Source organism: Phyllobates terribilis, unplaced genomic scaffold, assembly GCF_046119375.1.
Source record: "Phyllobates terribilis strain yellow unplaced genomic scaffold, ASM4611937v1 Scaffold_6436__1_contigs__length_44558, whole genome shotgun sequence".
NCBI lineage: Eukaryota > Metazoa > Chordata > Amphibia > Anura > Dendrobatidae > Phyllobates > Phyllobates terribilis.
This window is the reverse complement of record NW_027369179.1, coordinates 1-22,143: the sequence shown is the minus strand read 5'-3', so window position 1 is coordinate 22,143 and position 22,143 is coordinate 1.

Below are 22,143 nucleotides of genomic sequence, written 5' to 3'. Positions count from 1 at the left end.
ATGGCGCCATATTCCGAGACCCGTAGCGTCTCCCTTTTTCAGGATCTGGGGCTGGGTGAGGGCTTATTTTTCGCACGCTGAGCTGAAGGTTTTATTGATAATATTTTTAGGTAGATATAATGTTTTAATCGCTTGTGATTGCGTTTTATTGCGATGTTGCAGCGACCAAAAAAACTTAATTCTGGTGTTTTGATTTTTTTTCTCGTTACACAGTTTACCATTTGGATTAATTCTTTTTATATCTTGATAGATCGCGCGATTCAGAATGCAGCAATATATGTATATTTTAGTTTTATTATTAATTTATTTTGAATGGGGCAAAAGGGGGGTGATTTGAACGTTTATATTTTTAAAAAAAACAACATTTTTTTTTTTTACTTTTTTCTGGCCTTAATAGTTTCCTTAGAAGACTTGAAGGTGCTTTCATCCGATCACTTGTGCTACACATGGTTAAAATGATCATCTGCTATGAGCGATGGCCAACGGGTAACGCTCATGGCAAATCGTCACATGATCATGCTAAAAAACAGATTGCAGTAAAAAAGAAAACAATTTAAGACATTCCCGTCCTTATTTGAATGAACTAATTTTGCATTGTATCTTTTCATTTTTTATCACCCCTAACAAATCCAAAAACAGGTATAACTACCAGACATGTGAACATAGCCTTACAATACAATGTAACGAATGATAGTCGTATTTAGTGCTTACGTTGGCTGCACCTCCTCCTCACTGTCGTCCTCAATAATCGGACGCTTTCTGCCTCTTATTCTGGACGTCCTTCCTAAAATATATAACAAAACTGATTATGATTCTCATTCACCTCCAGATTTACACATCATCAGAGAAGCAGTCTCCACCTCTCACCATGGAAGAAGCAGAACCTATTACACACTGTAGGGATAAAATTATTGGGACACATACACATTACTCCTGGAGGAAATTTTATGACATTGCTTTTTAAATCCAGGGTCATTAACATGGAGTTGATCTCCCTTTGCAGCTAATAAAGCTTCCACTCTAAAAAAAAAAATTGGGGGATATTTCTGTGCAATTTGTTGTCCATTCTTCCAGAAGAGCAGTTATCAGGTCAGACACTGATGTTGGACAAGGGGACCTGGCTTGTAATCTCTGGTTAATCCAAAAGGTATCTATCTGATGGAGTTGAGGTTAGGTCTCTTGAAGGGTCAGTCATGTTCTTCCACACCAAACTCACCCAGCCATGTCTTATTTGAACTTTCATGAACTGACTTGTGACAACATATGACAGCAAGATGCTGAATTCAGGGAGCTCTTTAGAACGAGCCATTTTATCACAACTGTTCGCACAGGCAGACTACATGCTTAGATGCTGGATTTTATACCCATGGCAATGAACCAAAAGAGAAAACCTTAATTCAATGATTAAGAGGTGACTTTTCATACTTGTTCACACAGTGTGTAAAGCTTCCTTCACATGTACATGTTTTCAGCACGTGTGGCATTCGCTTTCACATGCACTGAAGACACGTATGCACACATACCTATCATAATCTATGGAGATCTTTGCATGAGACCCGTCCGCATGGATTACAAGGGCCAATACACATTTCGGGCTCCGTGTGAAACATCCTTGTGACAACCGTGTGCTGTACATGTTTAACACTGTAAAGTATAGGAGAAGCTTTGGAATTGATATTTAAGTCATGGTGGAAAAAAAATGAATTGCACACGGATGGAACACTGATGGCACACGGATGACGCACTGATCCAAAATACTTATGACACCGGTACCATTTTTCCAGTACCGGTATTATATGGACATGTGAAGGATGGTTTAGTCAAAGGAATCTGTTAAACATGTCGTCGGTCGGGTAACAAACCCTGAGCTGGAGGTTTTCAGGAGGCAGACACAGAGCTTTTCCCCAGGATATTGTAACTTAGTTTTTCCTCTCCTTGTAACAAGAACCATAACCTTTCTAATATTTCGACATAGCCGCAAGAGGGCTTGTTTTTTTGCAGAACACAACTTATTCTATGAAATAAGTGGAAACGGTGAGGAAAAAAACTGTAATTCCACATTTTCTTTTTCAAGGTTTTGTACTAGCGCCGCTTACTTTGTGGTAATCAGGTGGTGATCTGTTACCTTTGCTCTATGGGTCAGTATGGTTACGGGATCCCAAATCTATATATTTCTATTCATGATTTACTAATTAAAAATAAAATAAAAACATTTACAAAAACAATTTGGCTTTTGTCACCATATTCTGAGAGCCATATATATATTTTTTTAAAGTGGTCATCCGGCAGTCAAGGTAACCCTTCGTCAATGTGCATTCATACTGCACGGTGGCCCCATGTTCATTAGAACTGATGGCCATTATGTTAAAGTCTGTTACATGTCACCATCACACTTGACAGCGGTATTAACCCCATAACGCCCAATGACGGACACTGCACGGCATGAGCAGGTGTAAGTTAATGCTCCTTGCCGTGCAGTGTCCGTTATGGCTTTAAACTGTCACAGCGTGTAAACACGCAGTGACAGATAAGTGCGGACAGCTATCTGTGACAGCTGAGCAGCACAAGATGGGGTGCAGGGAGCCATATGGTCGGTCCGCACACCTAGATCGCTGCGATCGGTCAGTCAATCTGACTGACCGATCTCAGCATGATCGTGCAGAAGATGCTGAAATATCAGCGTCTCCAGCCCGATCAGTGCCGGAGTTCAGCACCACCAGTGGCTGAGCTCCGGCACTAAACAGCTAGTAGCCGTGTCAGCACCATCCCTGGCTGTTAAATCCGCTGACAGATCGGTGGCCCTGCGATGTCGTGGGGCCCAATCATTGCCATGGTGACCAGGGGTCGTCATGACGACCCCCGGGTCACCAAGCTACGGAAAGCTGCTGAAACCATGCTCACAGCATGGGCTCAGGAGCTTTCACTAAAGGTATAATGAATGCACTGCAATCTAGTACATTGCAATACATTATATCTGTGATCAAAGAGAAACAAGTGAAGGTCCCATAAAGGGACTAAGTAAAAAGTAAAAAATAAATGGCAAAAAATGTGTAAAAATATGTAAAAAAAATTAAATAAATAATAATAATTTTAAAAAAATATTCACTAATAAATACACATTTTTATGTAAAAAATAAATAAAATAAAAAAAAGTACACATATTTGGTATTGCCGAGTCTGGAACAACCCGACCTATAAAAGTGTCACACTAGTTAACCCCTTCAGTGAACGCCGCACAAAAAAAACTTAAAAAAACGAGGCTAACGATGCTTTATCATCATGCCACTGGGAAAAAAAGGGGAATGAAACACGATAAAAAAAACAAATATATATAAAATTAGTACCGCTGAAAACGTCATCTTGTCCCACAAGAAACAAGCCGCCATACAGCCCCATCAGTGGAAAGATAAAAAAATTATAGCTCTCAGAATAAAGCGATGCAAAATATATATATATTTTTTGTATAAAAACGCTATTAATGTGGTACCGCTGTAAACGTACAGAGCTGAAGAATAACTCTGCCTTATCAATTTTACCACACGCGGAACGGCATAAAAAAAAAAAAAAAAAAACACAATTCCTGAATTGCCAGTTTTTGTTTATTTTCCCTCCCCAAATTTAGAATAGAAAGCAATCAAAAAATGACATGTGACCAAAAATGGTACCAATAAAAACGTCAAATCGTCCCGCAAAAAACAAGCCCTTACATGACTGTCCCAGAGGACGATTCCCTAAAACAAGGCAGATGGCAACACTGGACGCTGTCTGGCCTGTGAGTCGGTATTGTCCGTCTTTTTAGGTGTGCATAAATGCGCGATCGGCCGCAGTTTTGGACACCTCTGAAAAGTAGGACGACGCTGAACAGAGGTAAGATGGAGCCCAGAAGAGTAACTCTGCTGCCTCATTATAATGAATGGATCCACTGGGGGGTGTCACCTGAATCACGTCACCCAGAGATTTCAATGGAAACTTCAAAATAAGTGCTCAGCATAGAGCACCGGATAAATATGATCCAAAATGTTATGTAAAATGTTCACAATAAAAGCTTCAAATCTATCCATAAAACAAACAAAATACTCAGATTCATAGAATCATACAATTGTAGAGTTGGAAGGGACCTCCTGGCTCATCTGGTCCAACCCCCAGCTCAAAGCAGGATTCACTAAATCATCTCAGACAGATGTCTGTCCAGCCTCTGCTTGAAGACGTCCATTGAAGGAGAACTCACCACCTCTCGTGGCAGCCTGTTCCACTCGTTGATCATCCTAACTGTCAAAAAGTTTTTTCTAATATCTAATCTGTGTCTCCTCCCATTCAGTATCATCCCATTGCTTCTTGTGCAAATGAGAATAAAGATGATCCTTCTACAATGTGACAGCCCTTGACATATTTGTAGACAGCTATTAAGTCTCCTCTCAGTCTTCTTTTTTGCAAGCTAAACATTCCCAAATCCTGCAACCGTTCCTCATAGGACATGGTTGCAGACCGGTCACCATTCTGGTCGCTCTTCTCTGAACTTGCTCCAGTTTGTCGATGTCTTTTTTAAAATGTGGTGCCCAAAACTGGACACAGTATACCAGATGAGGTCTGAACAAGGAGGAGTAAAGTCCGATAATGACTTCACATGATCTAGATTGTATGCTTCTGTTAAAACATCCCAGAATTGTATTTGTCTTTTTTAGCTGCTGCATCACACTGTTTACTCATGTTCAGTCTATGATCTATTAGTATAACTAAGTATTTTTCACATGTACTGTTGCTTAGCTCTATTCCTCCCATTTTGTACATGCTTTTTTCATTTTTATTGCCCAGATGTAGTACTTTGAATTTTTCCCTGTTAAAAAACATTCTGTTACTTGCTGCACACTGCTCCAGTTTATTTAGGTCTTTTTGAATCCTGTCTCTCTCTTCTCTAGTGTTAGCTATCCCTCCTAGCTTTGTGTCATCAGCAAATTTAATCAGTTTACCCTCAATTCCTTCATCTAAATCATTGATAAAGATGTTGAACAATACAGGTCCCAGGACAGAGCCCTGTGGTACCCCACTTGAGACATTCATCCAGCTGGATGTGAAGCCATTTACGACCACCCGTTGAGTCCGATCACTAAGCCAGTTATGAATCCACCTAACAGTTGCCTTGTCCTTTCAATACTTGGTCATTTTTTCAATAAGGATGGTGTGAGATACTTTGTCAAATACTTTGCTGAAGTCAAGATATACTATATCTACGGCATTTCTGTTAGGCGTCAGGTGTTTGCTAGATTTGAAATAGGTTCAGAACCATCAGTGGATTCTGTAGTCTCCCATTCCAGTCCAGCCAGGGATGATGCTGCTCAACATCATCATCAGTCCCAACGCCTAGCTGGTGCACGAGATGTACAGGTTGTCTCTTGGGTCTTTGTTCCTAGCAACATGAAGGATAGGTTGCGGAGGGAAACAGGGCTGCTAAAGCTTAAGTCCAGGATTCTCTGCACTGAGCATGCCTGTGACATGGTGGACCGTGATTGGTGGTTTGGGAGTCAGCTGATCCGGTGACCTGGCGCCGCCTGATTGGTTGCGGGTGACGTCACCAATAGTGCGACGGTGGGCAGGGCTTAATCTTTAAATAGCCCGCCCACAAACATGGCGGCGCGCTCTGATCATTGAGCTGTGATGGTGTTGTGTGGACGCTTGGTCTTTTGGGCTCCAGGTGTGCTTTAGTTTCTGGCAGGCAGGTTTAGTGGAAATAGGCAGGCTTAGATGAAATAGGCAGGTAGCTTCATCTGACAGTCTGGCTCCGACAAAGGGGTCGCCATACACCCCGAGCAGTCTGCAGACACCCTATTCCCAGCACCGCCTGTAAGCCACGTGGAGAGATACTCCTCAGTGCGGTAGCACGCCGGCTGGGAGCACATATTCGCCGACGTGAGTCACACACGCATCCTAGCGTCTGCTGTGTAGTCCCTGTGCAGTTAACAGGGCTACAGATATATTATTTATCGCACATCTCTCGTGCTGTTAACGGAGATAGTGCGAATCCCTATTCCCGTTCCGGTGTGCAGTAACACGGAAGGGATTGTTATTTAAGTTGGTTGTTTTACCTTCTCACCCGGAAGGTGTTTGGCCGCAGTCCACCAGGCTGCATCGCGGACCCTGTGTAAGGTTGCTTTCCATTATTGAATAAAAGTTGTTTGCAACCGTCCCCTTAACAATTTCCCTGATCCACCCAGTCAGTGATTCTGTCATAGAAGGAAATTAAGTTAGTCTGACTTGATTTGTTAGTTACAAACCCATGCTGACTCTGGTTAATCACTTCATTCTTATCCAGGTACTTACATACATGTTGTTTAATAATTTGTTCAAAGATCTTTCCTGGTATAGCAGTCAGACTCACCGGCCTATAGTTCCCTGGGTCCACTTTCTTCCCCTTTTTGAAGATAGGAACAACATTTGCTCTTCTCCAGTCTTCTGGGATTTCTCCTGTTCTCCAAGAATTTTCAAAGATTATGGAGAGTTGTTCTAAAATTTCTTCTACGATCTCCTTCAGTACTCTGGGGTTTAATTCATCTGGACCTGGAGACTTGAACTCATTTATGTTAGCTAAATATTCCCTCACAATCTTTCTGTTTACAGATAACCTGGATTCTTCAATTCCTTTAATAGGACAGTGAAGATCAGTTGATGTTCCATTTTCTTTCTGAGAGAAAACAGATGCAAAATAGGAATTAAAAAGTTCGGCCTTCTCAACATCCTTTCTTACCATTTCACCATTTTCATCCTGTAAAAATCCTATAGCATCATTGACTTTTCTTTTACTTTTGACATACCCTCAAAATCCTTTTTTATTGCTTTTGACATCTCTTGCAAGCCTTAATTCATTGTCAGCTTTAGCTGACCTGATACGTGCCCTGCAGGATCTGCAGACTGCATTATAATCTTCTTTAGATATGACTCCTTCTTTGCATTTGATAAACATTTCTTTCTTTCTTTTTAGCATGTGTTTAAGTTCTGTGTTCATCCATCCTGGTTTCCTTAAATGCTTCCCATTCTTCCTACTTTTCGGGATTGTTAACGATTGTGCTTTGAGAATCTCATTTTTAAAAATTTCCCATCCTTCCTGGACATTTTTGTCCTTAAGGACATCCAGCCATTGGATCCCTCCTATTCTCTTTCTGAGTCTCTTAAAATCTGCCTATTTAAAATCTAACCTTGAAGTTTGAGTCTTCACATGTCTTCCTCCTCTAGTTATCCAAAATTCTATAATAGCATGATCGCTGCTTCCTAGGGTCCCAGCCACTTTTATCTCCTCAACCATTTCCTCCCTGTTTATAAGGATTAGATCCAAAGTAGCAGATCCCCTTGTTTTCTCCCCTACCTTTTGGAAGATAAAGTTGTCAGCAAGAGAGGATAAGAATTTGCTTGACCTGTTAGTTTTACTTGAGAGAGATTCCCAACAAATGTATGGATAGTTGAAATCTCCCATGACCACTACGTCATATTTTTTGGAGAACTTGGTCATTTGATACATAAAGAGTTCATCCATATCTTCAGCTTGCCCAGGTGGCCTGTAGTAAATGCCTACAATGGTGTCCTTTCCGTTGTTCTCTCCTTGTATTCTTACCCAAACACTTTCCACAGAACTCCCAGTCTCTGCTTCAATCTCTCTGCAGATATACGCTTTTCTAACATACAATGCGACACCTCCTCCTCGTTTATCAAGTCTGCTTCTTGCAAATAAGTTGTATCCTTTTAGCCTTGTATTCCAATCATGTGTATCGTCCCACCAAGTTTCAGTGATTCCAATGACATCATATTTCTTTTCCTGCGTTAGTAGTTCCAATTCTCCTTGTTTGTTGCCCATGCTTTGTGCATTTGTATAAAAACATTTTAGTTTGTGATTGGTTTCTCTTCCTCCCATATTTTTATTACTTAGATTTTTTTGTCTTTGTTCTTCCTTTCCGCTTCCAATAGCAGAGATCTCAATAGTATTTGTCAGCTGTATGGCTTTTTCTGGCCTTTTGCTTCCCTTCCCACATTGATCTAGTTTAAAGCTCTCCTGATGAGTGTAGCAAGGCGACTTCCAAATACATGTTTTCCAGTCTTCGTAAGGGGCACCCCATCTCTAGCAAGTAGTCCATCATATAGATAATTCATTCCGTGATCCAGAAATCCAAATCCTTGTTGACAGCACCATCGACGTAGCCAGTTGTTCACCTGTAGAATCTTATTCCACCTCATTGTTCCATGGCCATCCACTGGGAGGATGGATGAGAAGACCACCTGCGCTCCCAATTCTTTCACTTTCTTGCCTAAGTCTTCAAAGTCACTGCAGATGGTTTCCAGGTCCTTTCTTGCAGGGTCATTTGTCCCCACATGTATTAGCAGGAATGGGTAGTGATCTGTAGGTCTGAAAAGTCTTGATATCCTGTCAGACACATCTTTAATTTTTGCTCCTGGAAGACAGCACATTTCTCTTGAGGTTATGTCTGGTCTGCAGATAGCGGCCTCTGTTCCTCTCAACAGGGAATCCCCCATGACCACCACTCTCCGTTTTTCCTTCACAACATTTTCTTTCTCTATCCCGGAGGATTCTGAGGGCTTACAAGGTTATTCATTGTGGGCAAAGTCTTATCTTGCTGTATTTCTTCATGGTTCTCCTGTGTGAGAGCCTGGTACTGGTTCCTGAGCAGTATGGGTGCTGACTGCCTCTCGATACTCCTGCTTCTCTGGGTCACATGCTTCCATTCCTCTGTTTCATCAGGTGCAGTTCGAATTTCTTCTCTTCCTGTATCATGAAGGGATAATTATCCTCTGTCTAAGAACTCTTCACCTTCCTTAATGATTTTCAAGGTAGTTAACCTCTCTTCTAGATTTCGCAACTTTTCCTCCAACAGGGACACAAGCTTGCATTTCTGGCATGTGAAGTTTGGCTTTTCCCTGGCAAGTATGTGAACATGTATCAGGATATGCAGCTCACCAAATGGCTCCTGGACTCTTCCATGTTCTTATTGTTAATGTGTTATGAAAACAGTGAAATACGCTCCAAAATTCGGTTTACCGATGTCCTCCTTTCAGCTCCAACGGCCAAAATCCAGTGTTCTTTGAGCTCGCGGAGACTCTTCACTTATCCCAAAATGCAGTGGGAATATGCAAATTATCTCCTCAGGACTCCTCCCCTGGTTTCATCTGTCAATGTAAATATAGGGTGCTTCCACGTTACTGGTAGCACAAGGGCACTGGAAAAGTGAAATAACTCCTCGCCCCCAAAAGAAATATAGCAAATTCTGTGCTCCGAAATTTTAATGCTACCCCCCACCCCCGTCCTCCAGAGCTCCAGTGTGTGCCTACATCAGATTTACCATCCACATGTTTGGCAGGGGTATAACTTACAAAATGGGGTCACTTGAGGGGGGGTATTCTGCTCTTTTAGCATTTAGGGTCTCTGTATATGGAGTCCGCAAACTATTCTAGGAAAACCTATACTCCAGCAGTCAAATAGCGCTCCGTCCTTCCCGAGTGTCGCCGTGTGGCTAAGCAGTACTGTACAGTCACATATGAGGTATTTCCACATTCAGCAGAAATTGTGGGCCACATTTTAGGGGCCAGTTGTATCCATTAACCCCATTTAAAATGTAAAATCTGGGGCTAAACAAAATATTTGAGATAAAAATGTAATTATTTTTTCTTCACTGCCCAATGGTATAAAATTCTGTGACACACCCATGGTGTTAATATGATCATTGCACCCCTAGATGAGTTCACTGAGAGGTGTACTTTGTAAAATGGGGTCCTCAGGCTGTTATGGCACCTCAGGGGATCTCCCAGTGTATGATGGCACCCGATGCAGATCACGTAGGAGAGGGAGCCCTCTCCCTCCTCAAGCCTTCTAAATGCTGTTATTTCTATTGATAATGACATTTAAGGGGTTAAAAAGCTGGGAATGGTGAGGGCAATGCTCCTGACAGTGACAGCCGAGGCTCTGCTATCACTTAAGCCAAGCTCCCGACGATGATGGTGAGGGCACAGCCCCTGGGCCCGGCACAATCGTCATGATGTTACTGTATGTCAGTGGTTGGGAATCCCTTCCCGATCAGGACGTATAGGTATGTCAAAGGTCATGAAGGGGTTACAATTTTAGCAGCAATTTTTCATATTTCCAAGGAAATTTAAAATAAACTGCACTTTTATGGACCTATTCACTTTTGAAGTGACTTTGAAGGGCCTTTTATTGTAACCCCCTAAAAAACACCCCAATTTAAAGAATGGAGGTTTCAAAGCATACAAGAAGTTTGCTATTCCTTGAGGTGCTTTGCATTAATGAAAATATAAGGAAAAAAAATTAATAATTCCATTTAGTCAAATTCCATTCAGCTAAAATGTTACTTCAGCCCTAATATTTAGACTGCACAATTTATTAAACAATTTATCCTGAATGCAGCATTACTCCTTGTATAGCAGACACTAATATTGTATAGCTACTGTACGGTTTGGTACTCACTCGGCTGCGGCTGAGGTAGGCACAGGAAGCATTTTCATTGAAATCCAGGCTAGTTTATTCAGACAGCATAAACTGCTCAGGTAGCAAAACTAAAACACCCTTTTCCGGCACAAAGTGGAAATACAAAGTAAAATGTCCATACAATGTTGCGGGTTCGACCGCTCAGGTCAGTTTCAAATCCTTAGGTGTTTAGCACAGACCAGCATCCTGGAGATCCACATATCTCCAGACACAGAATGAGACAATTGGTCTCCATTTTATTTACCAAACCACGCCCCCGGGGTGGGGATATGTGAGCAGCCATTCCCACCAATCTCTTATGACTGCTCATAAAAGCGGCCCTCATACGTCCTATTAACCCTTTCAGTACTATATGTGCTGGAGCATGCTTTTCTGGGTTTACATCACCGAAGTTAACAACCTCGAGGACCTGTCCGGTGGCCATCTTACATACCCTCCTCTGCCCAAAGCTGGCGGGCTTGGCTATCAATAAGCAAAAAAACTCAAAATTCGAAAATGACGATACACATGAAGATTAGAAGAAGAATAATCAGTTCTGAGAAGGAAATGCATTAAGCATAACACTGTGTGTGTGTGTATGTATGTATGCATGCATATGTATGTATATATGTATATATATACATACATACATACACTACCTAGTCAGGATGCATGTTTAAAAAGGACTGTATAGACCAATCGGTAACTAAAACACAGAAAACCAATGATATAGAACCAAAAAGAAGACCAGAGTATGCTAAAATATAACAAATTTTAATGGATCAAGCTAAAATACGAATAGGGGTGGGAACAAAGCAACCAGGAGAAAGCGCTGAACAACATGTGTTTCCCACATGCAAATGTACAGTACAAATCAATGGAATATATACCATTGCCACCATTGCCACCAGAATACATATATATACATACAGTGGGCACGGAAAGTATTCAGACCCCTTTAAATTTTTCAATCTTTGTTTCATTGCAGCCATTTGATAAATTCTAAAAAGTTCATTTTTTTTCTCATTAAAGTACACTTTGCATCCTATCTTGACAGGAAAAAAAACAGAAACCTAGAAATTTTTGCAAATTTATTAAAAAAGAAAAACTGAAATATCACATGGTCATAAATATTCAGCCCCCTTGCTCGGTATTTGAATTAGTACAGCCATGAGTCTTCTTGGGTATGAAGCAACAAGTTTTTCACACCTGGATTTGGGGATCCTCTGCCATTCTTCCTTGCAGTTCCTGTCCAGTTCCGACAGGTTGGATGGTGAACGTTGGTGGACAGCCATTTTCAGGTCTCTCCAGAGATGCTCAATTAGGTTTAGGTCAGGGCTCTGGCTGGACCAGTCAAGAATGGTCACAGAGTTGTTGTGAGGCCACTCCTTTGTCATTATAGCTGTGTGCTTAGGGTCATTGTCTTGTTCGAAGGTGAACCTTCGGCCAAGTCTGAGGTCCAGAGCACTCTGGAAGAGGTTTTCACTCAGGATATCTCTGTACTTGGCCGCATTCATGTTTCCTTCAATTGCAACCAGTCGTCATGTCCCTGTAGCTGAAAAACACCCCCATAGCATGATGCTGCCACCACCATGTTTCACTGTTGGGATTGTATTGGGTAGGTGATGAGCAGTGCCTGGTTTTCTCCACACATACCGCTTAGAATTATCATCAAAAAGATCTATCTTCATCTCATCAGACCAGAGAATCTTATTTCTCATAGTCTGGGAGTCCTTCATGTGTTTTTGAGCAAACTCTATGCGGACTTTCATTTGTCTTGCACTGAGGAGAGGATTCCGTCGGGCCACTCTGCCATAAAGGCCTGACTGGTGGAGGGCTGCAGTGATAGTTGACTTTGTGGAACTTTCTCCCATCTCCCTACTGCATCTCTGGAGCTTAGTCACAGTGATTTTGGGGTTCTTCTTTACCTCTCTCACCATGGATATTCTCCCACGATTGCTTTGTTTGACTGGATGGCCAGGTCTAGGAAGACTTCTGGTGGTCCCAAACTTCTTCCATTTAAGGATTATGGAGGCCACTGTGCTCTTAGGAACCTTGAGTAATGCAGAAATTATTTTGTAACCTTGGCCAGATCTGTGCCTTGCCACAATTCTGTCTCTGAGCTCCTTGGGCAGTTTCTTTGAGCTCATGGTTTTCATTTGGTCTGACATGCATTGTGAGCTGTGAGGTCTTAAGCCCCCGTCTCACATAGTGATATCGCTAGCGAGATCGCTGCTGTGTCACGGTTTTGGTGACTCACCAGCGACCTCACCAGCGATGTCGCTATGTGTTACACTTTGCAACGATCAGGCCCCTGCTGTGAGGTCGCTGATCGCTGCAAAGTGTCCTGGACCATTTTTTGGTCGTTGGCCTCCCGCTGGCCAGCACACATCGCTGTGTGTGACCAGCGGGACCAAAGAACTGGCTGGTAACCATGGTAAATATCGGGTTACTAGGGGCACGCGCGCACTTAGTAACCCGCTGTTTACCATGGATACCACTCTGCTACTGTGCGCGGAGGCTCCCGCGCACCGTAGCAGAGTGGTATCCATGGTAAACAGCGGGTTACTAGGGGCACACGCGCACTTAGTAACCCGATGTTTACCATAGTTACCAGCCTGCTCCTGCTTAAGCAGCAGGCTGGTGACGGGAGCAGGACATCGTGGAACGATTCTTTCCACGATATCGCTGCTCCCCTGATCGCTGGTGAGCCTGCCTGTTTGACAGCTCACCAGCGATGTATTAGCGATGCAGCAACGATCCCTGACAGGTCGTAACGTTGTCGGGATCGCTGTTGCATCGCTTAGTGTGACGGGGCCTTTATACAGACAGGTGTGTGCCTTTCCAAATCAAGTCCTATCAGTTTAATTAAACACAGCTGGACTCCAATGAAGGAGTAGAACCATCTCAAGGAGGATCACAAGGGGTCTGAATACTTTCCATACCCATTATGTATATGTGTATATATATATACATATATATATATATATATATATATATATATATATATAATACACATATAAATAAAACAATAAGAAACCAGGTGTATATCAATACAGATTATATGTATTAGATATGGGGAAAACATATGTACTACCTCTATCAGGGTGTAAATAAATATTGTGCAAAAGAACCACAGGATGCAAGAGAGGGGCAATGATGGAAATAGCTCCTAACGTATAAACTATTCCATAATAATAAACCAATATAGGCGGGTATAGAATAGTCTATATACCTGTGTATGAGTCTGGAGTAGAGGGGGCATACGGTGCAGAGTCACCACCCCGACAGCAGTGGACCCTCGACAGTGCATCAGCATTGCCATGCAGTTTCCCGGGCCTATGCTCTGCATGGAAGCTAAAATCCTGAAGGGCTAGGGACCATCTGGTCACTCCGGCATCGTTCCCCTTCTTGTCCCTCATCCACCTTAGTGCGGCATGGTCTGACACTAGCCTGAACTTCCTGCCTAAGAGGTAGTATCTTGAAGTGTCCAACACCCACTTGATGGCCTTTTCCACAATGGAGTAATTCTTCCCACAGGATGTCACATTCTGACTTAAATACATTATGGGATGCTCTTCCCCATTCACTTCCTGTGATAGGACAGCACCCAGCCCGACATCTGACATGTCTGTCTGGACCACAAACTTATTTGAGAAATCCGGTGCCACCATAACTGTCTGTTTACACAGAGCTACCTTCAGTTCCGCGAAGGCAGTCTCAGCTTCTGGAGATTACTTAGCCATAACCGACTTTGTCCCTGTAAGGAGGTCTGTCAAAGGGGCCGCTATCATGACGAAGTTAGGGATGAACCGGCGGTAATAGCCCACGATGCCTAGGAACGCTTTGACCTGTTTCCCTGAGAGGGGTAGTGGCCAACTCTTCTTGATCACGTCGACTTTATTTGGGGCTTTATTTCACCTCTCCCTACGACATAACCCAAGTATTTGGTTTCTTCAATGCCCATGGCACATTTCTTCAGGTTTATAGAAAACCCTGCCTTCTTTAAAGAATCAAGTATCGCCTGGACTTTGCTCAGATGGCTTCCCCAATCCTGGCTATAGATCACGATGTCATCCAAGTAGGCTGCTGCATACTTCTTGTGGGGAGCTAGAATCAAGTCCATGGTCCTCTGGAAGGTAGCCAGGGCTTCTTGCAACCCAAACAACATCCTTGTGTACTAGAATCAACAATCTGGCGTTGAGAAGACAGTCTTCTCCTTGGCATCTTGGGACATGGGTATTTGCCAATTCCTTTAGCGAGGTCAAGGGTGGTAATATACCTGGCTGGCCCCAACCTTTCAAACAGTTCATCTACACTGGGCATTGGGTAGGTGTCAAACTTCAAGAATTTGTTGAGTTTCCTATAGTCATTGCAAAACTGCCATTCTCTATTTGGTTTTGGCACTAAGACTATGGGACTGGACCAGCCACTCCTGGACTCCTCAATGACTCCCATGCTCAGCATCCGCTTCACCTCTTTTGCAATCACCTCTCGGTGGGCTTCGGGAATCCGATACGGCTTCATATTTACTTGGACATGATGACCCGGAAGAAACTCATGCTCTATGATCCGAGTACGCCCTGGTAGTTCTGAGAACAGGTCTCAGTTCCGCTATAGCAACTCTCGGCACTGTGGCATCTGGGCATGTGACAGCGACTCTGCCAGCTTGACTTCCTTCACGTGGGCTTTGGTCTTCGCCACCAAACAGGAGCTTCCACAAACTCCCTATGTCGCCATGGCTTGATCAGGTTGACCTGGTACACCTGGTAGGGCTTCCTTTTCCCTGATTAGTGGACTCTATAGTTGACATTGCCAAGCTTTTCAAGAACTTCATAGGGGCCCTGCCACTTGGTCAGGAATTTGCTCTCCACCGTAGGCACTAGTACCCAATTTCCAAGGTGGAAGTGTCTCACCCTCGCTGATCTTTAGTACACCCTTGACTGTGCCTCTTGTGCTTTGAGGAGGTGTTCTTTCACAATAGGCATCGCCTCAAAAATCCTTTCTTGCATCTGGGCCACATGTTTGATTACATTCCTGTAGGGTGTAGACCCCGCCTCCGAAGTCTCCTTTGCTACATCCAGGAGTCCAAGGGGCTGTCAGCTATATAACAGCTCAAATGGTGAGAAGCCAGTAGAGGCCTGTGGGACTTCTCTAATAGAAAACAGAAGGTACGGCAGTAGACAGTACCAGTTCCGGCAGTCTTTCTCTACGACCTTCTTCAACATGGCCTTCAAGGTTTTATTAAACCTCTCCACTAAGCCGTCTGTCTGGGGGTGGTAGACTGAGGTCCTGAGTTGTGTGATTTGCAGGATTTTTCACAACTCCCTCATCCCCCTTGACATAAATGGGGTCCCTTGGTCCGTTAGGATCTCCTTAGGCAACCCCATTCTAGAAAAGATGTGGACTAGCTCCTGGACTATGCACTTGGCAGAGGAGTTTCGTGGTGGTACAGCCTCCGGGTAACATGTAGCGTTGTCCAGTACCACCAAGATATACTGATGTGCTCTGGCGGACTTGACCAGGGGTCCCACTAGATCCATGGTGATGCGATCGATTGGGACCTCAATGACAGGTAGTGGCACTAAAGGGCTACGGAAGTGAGCCACAGGGGAGGTCAACTGATAGGTGTGACAGGACCTACAGTAATTCACAATCTCTCGGTGACAACTGGGCCAGTAGACCCTCTGGAAGATTCTTTCCTGGGCTTTTTCTACCTCCAGATGACCACCTAAGACATGTACATTGGCCATATCTAACACCCTGCGTCTGTACGGCCCTGGCACTAGTAACTGATCGATTACCTCTCTTCTGAGCTTCGTGACCTGACATAGTAACTCCCCAATTCCAGCAAAGTACGGATATCAGGTATCAGCCCTAGACTCTTGAGCAACACCATTCAGAACAGTGACATTATTAAACACACCTTTTAGAGTTCAGTCCCTGAGCTGGGCGTTTCCAAAGTATCCCCACCTCCAGCTCAGGGATGCTGCTTCATCCTCACCCCCAACAAGCACATGAAAGGGAAAACTGTCGGTTGCGGCCTGCGACGAGGTTTCTTTAGGAGCGACCTGGTTGTGGTCTGGACAACCCAGCTTCCTCCCTTTCTCCCACAAGTCCCAAAGCAAGGCAAAGTCCTGCCCTATTATAACAGCGTGCAACAGGTCCTTGACTACGCCCACCTCATGGGACTCGGTGCTACAGTTTGTGCCTATGACCACTAGGACCACAGGGTAGTCCTTAGCGTCTCGATGGATACAGCAGATGTCCACTTTTTTCTGCAGAATCAGACGATGAGGAATTATGGCCCTCACTAGGGTTACCAAACTCCCAGAATCGAACAGACCAGTCATTTGCGCTCCATTCACTGACACGGGGCATGCCTGTGGTCCCACGCCTCGTGGAGGGACAGCACTACAAGCAGGATATGCAAAGTAGCGTCCTGTGCTGCAGTCTACTGGCTCGTTGGTCATAGGGCAACAGGCCACTATTAGACCCGGGGTGTGACATCGCCAACAAATTAAGTTATTGGATGGGGCCTTTGGTAGCAACTCGGGACCCCTCCTGAACTCTAGGATGCCCCCCAGATGTGGTTCTAGTTCCCCACTTTTGGGTGTCCATCCCCCCTGTTGGTAACCACAGTATGGAGATGCTCCCACCCCTTACTTCCCCAAAGCACTCTCGACCGCCTGGTACCTTTCTACCAACCTCACAAGGTCATTGGCATTATGGGGATCTCCCTGGGCAACCCAGGATGGCACCAGCCTTGGAAGGGAGTGTATGAACCTGTCCATCACAATCCTCGCCACTATATGTGCTGGAGAGGAAGATTCCGGTTGCTACCACTTTTGGACCAAGTGTAGGAGGTAAAACATTTGGGACCGGGAAGGTTTGTCACTGCAATAGGCCCAGTGGTACACCCGCATCATGTCAGTCAGAGTCACTCCTAAGCACGCCAAAATCTCAGTCTTCAACTTGATGTACTCTTTTGCATCTTGCAAGGCCAAGTTATAATAGGCCTTCTGCTGTTGCCCTGTTAAATATGGTGCCAGAACCTCCGCCCACTGCTCTGGAGGCAATATCTCTCGCCCCGCCACCCTCTCAAAAATTGTCAGAAACGCCTCGTCCTCATCACCCGGGATCATCTTTTGTAAGGCTCTTCTTAACGTCTTCCTGGCAAGTGAGTCATCACTTGGACTTGGGGGTGGGGCGATTGAACTGCCATGGATTAACTCGGCTAGGAGGTTTATCTGCTGCTTGTACTGCTGCTGCTGCCACTGCTGCGGTTGATGCTGCCGGAGATTAGCCTGCACCAGTTGCTTTATCAGCTCCTCCATGATGCCAGACGTCCCCTACTGGCTGACGGCCTTCACCCAAGACATAAAAGGTTTCCTGTAGCAGTCACACTGCCCCTTGGGATTTGTGACTGTGCTTCTAGCACCAATTGTAGGGTTTAATACTCACTCGTCTGCGGTTGAGGTAGACACAGGAAGCATTTTCATTGAAATCCAAACTGGTTTATTCAGACAGCATAAACAAAAATAGCGTTTTCCGGCACAAAGTGGAAGCACAAAGTAAAATGTCCACACAATGTTACCGGTTCGCCTGCTCAGGTCAGTGTCCAATCCTTAGTACAGACTAACGCCTTGGAGATCCACAGGTCTCCAGACACAGACACTGAATGAGACATTTGGTCTCTATTTTATTTACCAAACCACGCTCCAGAGGTGGGGATATGTGGGCAGCCATTCCCACCCATTTTTTATGACTGCTCTTAAAACCGGCCTGATACGCCCTATTAACCCTGTCAGCAGTATACGTGCTGGAGCATGCTTTCTCGGGTTTACATCACCGAAGCTACCAACCTCGATGATACATATTTCCCCTCAAGGACCTGTCCGTCAGCCATCTTACACTATATACATGTCATTAAGGGTATACAAGTTTAAAGATTGCACATTTTTCAAAATTTTCAGAAAATTTGGAATATTTTCATGAACAAAGACAAAACAACAGATCTGAATTTACCGGTAGTAACAGGTAAAATGTTTTACAACAACAAAATCACAATCTCAGAATCACTGACAGAAGCATTTTAAAGTTATTACCGCAGAAAGTGACGTATCAGACTTGAAAAATGGGGCTATCAGGAAGGTTAATGCTGATTTACACGAGACAGGGTTAAGAAACATGGAATGGTATTGTGCAGTACATACCTATAGGTGAAGCATCATCTCCCTCAGAATCTTCCTCTGTATAGTAATGAAACACTTATTAGTAAGGGTGAAAAAATAATATATATATACATTATATATACAGTACAGACCAAAAGTTTGGACACACCTTCCCATTTAAAGATTTTTCTGTATTTTCATGACTTTGAAAATTGTACATTCACACTGAAGGCATCAAAACTATGAATTACCACATGTGGAATTATGTACTTAACAAAAAAGTGTGAAACAACTGAAAATATGTCTTATATTCTAGGTTCTTCAAAGTACCCACCTTTTGCTTTGATGACTGCTTTGCACACTCTTGGCATTCTCTTGATGAGCTTCAAGAGGTGGTCACCGGAAATGGTTTTCACTTCACAGGTGTGCCCTGTCAAGTTTAATAAGTGGGATTTCTTGCCTTATAAAAGGGGTTGGGACCATCAGTTGTGTTGTGCAGAAGTCTGGAGGATACACAGCTGATAGTTCAACTGAATAGACTGTTAGAATTTGTATTATAGCAAGAAAAAAGCAGCTCTTCTAGGAGTGGAATAAACAACTTGGCGGCATAAAAGCAATCTTTTTAGAGACTGGATGCTGGATGCAGCGTGATGCTCAACTTATCTCTTCAGAATTTCTCCCATAGGTGTTTCATTTGGGTTCAGATTAGAAGACATACTCACTGAATCATTTTCAATCTGTTCTTCAGAAATGCAACATATGTGTGCTTTGGATCATAGTCATGTAGCTCCCGACATCAGCAGCACTCATGCAGCCTCACTTAAGGATACTGATGCAACCACCATGTTTCACTGTAGGCATCATGCATTTTTCTAATTTCATATTTGTAAATGCATAATGCCAACACTAAAACATGGTGGCAGCAGTATCCTTATGTGGAGCTCTATGAGTACTGCTGGTGCTGGGGAGCTATATTTCATTGAAGGTATCATGAGTTCAAAGATGTACTGCTCTATATTGAAAGAAAATCTGCAACCATAACTCTGTGCCCTTGGTAGACATGCAATTTCCAACATGACAATGATCCAAAACACACATAAGTTGCATTTTTGAAAAAGAACAGGGTGAAAGAGATTCAGTCGCCAAGAATTAATCTGAGCCCAATCAAAAGACCTTCAGGGAATTCTGAAGAGACAAAATAAAGGGGTTTTCCCACAAACAATAGTACATTTTAATCAATATATCTTGGAATACTAATAATTTCCACAATTGGATATGTTTAAAAAATGTTCCTGTGCTGAGATAATCTTATAAATGTGTCCCTGCTGTGTACTGTGTAATGGCTGTGTCTGACTGTACAGGAACATGGTCTGATTATACCACAGCTCTTGGGCAGGGGGTAGAAAAAAATGTGCACTGATATTACATCAGGGGATCGCAGATGATTCTTTCTTTGAAGTAAAACATTGTTTAAAAACAGGCAGGGAAATGTTTTACCTCACAAAAAGAATCAGTTGTGACCCCATGCTGTAATGTTTGTATATTCTTTTGCTTCCCCCTGCCCAGGAGCTATGGAATGATCAGACCAGGTCCCTGTACGATCAGACACGGCAATTACGCCATACATAGCAGGGGCACATTTATAACATCATCTCAACACAGGAACATTTTATTTAAACACATACAATTGTGGAACTTATTATTACAAAATCTATTGATTAAAATGTACTTTTTTTTGTGAGGAAAACCCCTTTAAGCATCACTCTCCATCCAGCATCCAGGCTCTAAAGAGGTTGTTCTTGAAGAAAGGGAAAAAATAGATGTTGCAGTATGTCTCCAACTTGTTCATTCCATGCCTAGAAAACTTGTTGCTGTCCTTAAAAGTCATGGCGGTCATACAAAACACTACAAGTAGTAGTTTTTGATGTGGGGTGTATACATTTTTGCATTAACAAATTTGAGAAAAACTGAAGATTTTGTAAAAAAAAAATCCTATTTTTATTCTTAATTTAACTGCTGGATACAGACAAACTCCAGGGATAAAAGATGGGAGGTAGCACAGGTGCAACATACTGATGAACAACCACTCACACCGACCATTCATAGGGAAAGGGGTGAATGATTAGAATTTAAATGCACATGAATAAAACCTGTATAATGTGCCAGTCACACAGATGCGTGTAGTGCACCATGCTGGCTTATTATGTATAAGAACACACTACAGGGACAAGCATCCTATTTCCCCAACCAACACTACAGAGCCTGGTTGTATCCTGCAAAGATGAAAAATACTAGAGTTATTGGTTTATATTTTGATTATATTAAGAGGAATCTTTGTGTGTGTGAATGAATGCAGAATGGGATGGGGGCCTGGCTGGATACACAAGGGGGGGCCTGGCTGGACACACAAGGGGGGGGGCCTGGCTGGACACACAAGGGGGGGCCTGGCTGGACACACAAGGGGGGGCCTGGCTGGACACACAAGGGGGGGCCTGGCTGGACACACAAGGGGGGAGGCCTGGCAGGACACACAAGGGGGGCCTGGCTGGACACACAAGGGGGGGGCCTGGCTGGACACATGGGAGGGGGAGCCTCCCTGGACACATAAGGGGGGGGCCTGGCTGGACACACAAGGTGGGCCTGGCTGGACACACGAGGGGGAGCCTGGCTGGACACACAAGGGGGGGGGGGCCTGGCTGGACACACAAGAGGGCCTGGCTGGACACACAACTGAGACCTGGCTGGACACATGGGAGGGGGAGCCTGCCTCGACACATAAGGAGGGAGCCTGGCTGGACACATAAGGAAGGAGCCTGGCTGGACACATAAGGAAGGAGCCTGGCTGGACACATGAGGGAGCCTGGCTGGACACACAAGGGGGTGCCTGGCTGGACACATGGGAGGGGTGGCTGGCTGGACACATAAGGGGGAGATTAGCTGGACACATAAGGGCGGAGCCTGGCTGGACACATGGGAGGGGAGGGAACCTGGCTGGACACATAAGGGGGAGCCTGCCTGGACACATAAGGGGGAGCCTGCTGGACACATAAGGGGGTGCCTGGCTGGACACATGGGTGAGGGGGCCTGGCTGGACACATAAATGGGGGGGCTGGCTGGATACATAAGGGGGGGCCTGGCTGAACATGTAAGGATGGGGGGTTTGGCTGGACACATGGGAAGGGGGGCAGGATGGATATATGGGGGGGGCAGGTTGGATATATGGGGGGGCAGGCTGGACACATGGAGGCCAGGATGGATATATGGGGGGGCAGGCTGGACAGATGGAGACCAGGATGGATATATGGGGGGGGGGAATGGACACAGAGGCCAGGATGGATATATGGGGGGCAGCTGGACACATGAAGGCCAGGATGGATATATGGGGGGGGCAGGCTCGACACATGGGGGCCAGGATGGATATATGGGGGGGGGGGCGCAGGCTCGATACACGTGGGCTAGGATAAATATAAAGGGGCCACGCTGGACATATGG